We start from the raw sequence: 3,795 nt of genomic DNA, 5'->3' as shown, positions 1-3,795 counted from the left end.
AACCTCCAGCTGGGGCCTAGTTGCGCGTGCAATGGAGTGAAGCGTTGAGGGATCTTAGTATCCGGGGCTTAATTGTGGCTAGGGACCTTCACGCTGGACCAAAGGGTTAGGGTCTATAATTAGGAAGTGATTTATCACTTGGAATCCCTAGAGCCCATTGCAACTTTATTTGAGTGCGAGGTTGAGAGGTTACTTAATCTCTCCTCCGTGACATAAATAGAGTTAGGCATAGTTGACCTTAGAATTTGGACTATGTATGTAAGGATTTCCACGACTCACCATTGCATCGATTTTTCTAGGTGAAGCATCGTCCGAGTACCCCATCTTTATCGATTGCCTTACCCTTTTCTTTATTCTTGCTCTCTCACTTGTTTCTTTTTTATTATTGAGAATTGAATCAATTTCACACCAATCATTATTGATCTTTCACATAGCTAAGAACCAAATTAAGTATTTTCATTCCCTACTCCTCAGGATTCGACCCCAGCTCACCCGGGATTATTACTTTGACAAACCCGTCACTTGCGGGATATAAGCAAGGGGATCTTGTCAAGTTTTTGGCGCCCGCTTTCGGGAGTTAGGGAGTTTAGAGATACTTCGCACTTTGTTTTTTTTAGCTATTTCACCCCACATTCTATTTCATATCTTCTTATTCTATCATCGTTCTGATTTTTTTTCTTTACTTTTGGTGCAGCTCCGTGTTATGACCCGAGGGAATCCATCAATATTGATTGAAGGAGACCCACGAGCTTGAACGTACACTTGCAAGGAAAGGGAAAGAACCTCAGACAAGAATGTACCCTAATCCAGGTGATCTGGAAGTAGAAAGATCCATGACTAACATGGCGAACAAAATGAGCAACAACAGACACTCATCCGATTATGCCGGTCCTTGATATTGGGGACACAATCGAGTATTGTGCGGCCCCCAATCACAGCTCGAATTTCGAGCTAAAGCCAGCATTCATCCATATGTCTGCAGTAGTCCCGCACAATTCAACGGTTTTGGTCCCGATGAGGATCCAAACAGTCATATAGGGAGCTTCCTCGAGGTGTGTGACATGCTGAAGATAAATGGTGTGATGGATGATGCCATCAAATTAAGAGCCTTCCCATTTTTCTTAAAGGGGAAAGCAAAGTGTGGCTACACTCATTACCTAGGGGCATTAATCACTACATGGGAGGGAGATGGTAGAAGCTTTTTCTAGCCCTGTTATTTCCCTCCGGAAAAATCAGAGAAACCTTAGGAATGAGATCTCATCCTTTATGCGGTTGGAATTGGAGTCTCTATTTGAGACATGGGAAAAGGTTCAAGGAACTCCTGGCATGTGCCCTCAACACGGATTCCCGGAGTGGATGATTGTTCAAACCTTCTACAATGGTTTGAACCCGAGTACAAGGCAACTCTTGGATGCGGCGGCAGGAGGTACCTTAGGTAGCAAGAACCCCAACGAGGCACGTCAATTGATTGAAGAAATGGGGTTAAATAGCTACCTGTGGAACGCTAGGGAAAAGAAAAAAGTGGCCGGACTCCATGAAATTAATGCGGTAACTTCATTGGCGGCCCAAGTGGAGAGTTTGAGTAAGAAGCTAGATCTTATAGCTCGAATAGAGTCATGACCATGACAAATTGTACGGTTGTGGTGGAGGACATGCTCCTTCCGATTGCCCTGATTGTCACAGGTGATGTTTCTTCGGTTGAGAATGTTGACTTTGTAGGTAATGGAATGAGACCTCAAGGGAATCCATACAGTAACACCTACAATTCAGGTTGAAGAATCATCCCAACTTTTCATGGAGTAATCAAGGACCACGTAAGACCATGGGGTCATCGGGGTTCCAACAACAACACAAAGCCTCTCAAGTGGAAAAAGCAATTTCGGGTTTGGAAACCCGAATAGACGGATTTGGAGAAGCACTTGGCTAGATTTTGTTCAATCAGCAACACAAGGTTTGAATCGACCGAGAGCTACACTTCGCAATCACACCGCCTCCTTGCACAACCTTGAAAATCAAGTGGGAAAAATTCGCGAAATCTCTTTCCGAAAGGCCACATGGAAGTTTACCAAGCAACACGGAAACCAACCCGAGAGGAACATGTGAAGGCGATCGCTTTGAGAAGCGCCGTGAGGTTGAAGGGCTGACTTCGGTGAAAAACCCGAAAGAACACGCACTGAGGTCGTAGAGGTTGAGAAGGGAGCAAACAAAGAGAAAGAGGTGGCACTCCATCTTTCAAGCCAAGAATCCCTTATCCCTCTAGATTAAAGAATGACCAAGGATGACTCAGGTAAGAAGTTCTCGAAGTTTGTCTAAAGCAACTCCACATCAACATTCCTTTTTGTTGAGGCTTTGGCTCAAAATGCCTAAGTATCGAAGTTCAGGAAAGACCTATTGACCAACAAGAGAAATTGAGGAGAGTGCTTTGCGTGGTGCTTGATGCTTCATGCTCGGCGGTGTTGCAAAAGAACATACCGGGAACAAGAAGAAAGACCAGGAAGCTTCATTACTCCGTGTAACATCGGCAACTTAGGCGAGAAATGGCATTGGCGGTCATTCAAGTGCATCAACGTCATGCCATATACTTTCTTCCAAAAGCTAGGTTTGGGTTAGCCTAGGCCTACTCGGATGACTTTACAATTGGCGGACCGAACGATACGACATCTGAGAGGCATCATTGAAGACGTGCTTGTCAAGGTGGACAAGTATATTTTTTCCCAGTTGACTTTGTAGTGCTAGTGTTGATGAGGATGCGGATGCTAGCCTTGATACTTGGGGAGACCGTTCTTGCAGGACTTCCAAAGCATTGATTGACATGGACGACGGAGAGCTCACGTTGAGAGTCGGAGACGATAAAGCTCGCTTTCACGCCTTGCTAAAAGCTCATGCGGCATTCTCTCGATTTTTGATGACACTTTGTATTTTCTAGACACTCACTGATGAGATTGTTGATGAATATATATAGGAAATGTTCAACCCGGATCCGTATGAAGGTTTGTTCGACTAAGAGGAGAGCAATGAAGAAGTGATGATGCTTGATTCGACTGGAGAGTAAAAATCTACCTCGGGAATCTTGAAGAAGGTGCTCCAGAAAATGAAGAGGGCTCGAAGACGCACACCCGAAAATGCCCCAAAGACTCGTTAGATATGTACATGAGCCAAGAAAGTTGGACTGAACCATTGTTGGGTGGTCCAAAGCCCGATAGTGCACCCTCACCCTCAAGAGACTTTTGCTCATCATGCTTTCAAGTTATGGGTAAGAGGGCAACCTTCATTCATGAACCACCGTGAGGTAAGAAAGATACGTCAAGCTTAGTGACGTTAAACAAGTGCTTCTTTGGAGGCAACCCAAGTGTTTACTGTTTTTCGTACTTTTAGTTTAGTTTGTTTGCATGAATAAATTTTTAAGTGTTGGTGTTTCAATTTTTGAGTGCTTGTGCTGCGATTTTATTGTGGGTTTTTTAAAAAATTCATTGTATGTTTTGTTGAGAATTGGCGAAGTTTGGTAATTTGAGTTCTATTTTGTGTTTTTATCTAGTATATCTTTCATAATAGGGAGGCTCACGAGTGTGTAAACATAGTTCGAGCTGAGTTGCAGAGCTCGCGGGTTTTTCTAAGTCATCTAGAGAAAACACACCGGACGATGGGAAATTCCACCGCGCCGTGGTTAGTGTGCTCATGCACTCTTCGGAGAGGGAGCAGCAGGGCGTCTGTTGCCCCGTGGGCGACCATGCGACTGGCGCAATCCCGTGGGTAATTTTCACCGCAGGCGTGTGCCTTCTGCAGAGTTGGGCAGAT

The 3,795-nt window shown here is 44.6% G+C and overlaps 1 non-coding gene across 1 annotated transcript; it reads right to left on the bottom strand.

The window, feature by feature from the left end:
* Positions 1-1,239: 1,239 nt before the first annotated feature.
* On the bottom strand, positions 1,240-1,346 carry LOC120266125. Its single transcript, XR_005537968.1, has one exon. It is a non-coding gene; the product is annotated as a small nucleolar RNA R71 (small nucleolar RNA).
* Positions 1,347-3,795: the final 2,449 nt, after the last annotated feature.

This window comes from Dioscorea cayenensis, chromosome 7, assembly GCF_009730915.1.
Source record: "Dioscorea cayenensis subsp. rotundata cultivar TDr96_F1 chromosome 7, TDr96_F1_v2_PseudoChromosome.rev07_lg8_w22 25.fasta, whole genome shotgun sequence".
NCBI lineage: Eukaryota > Viridiplantae > Streptophyta > Magnoliopsida > Dioscoreales > Dioscoreaceae > Dioscorea > Dioscorea cayenensis.
Note: the sequence above shows the minus strand (reverse complement) of the source record. Positions and strands in the feature narration are given on the sequence as shown.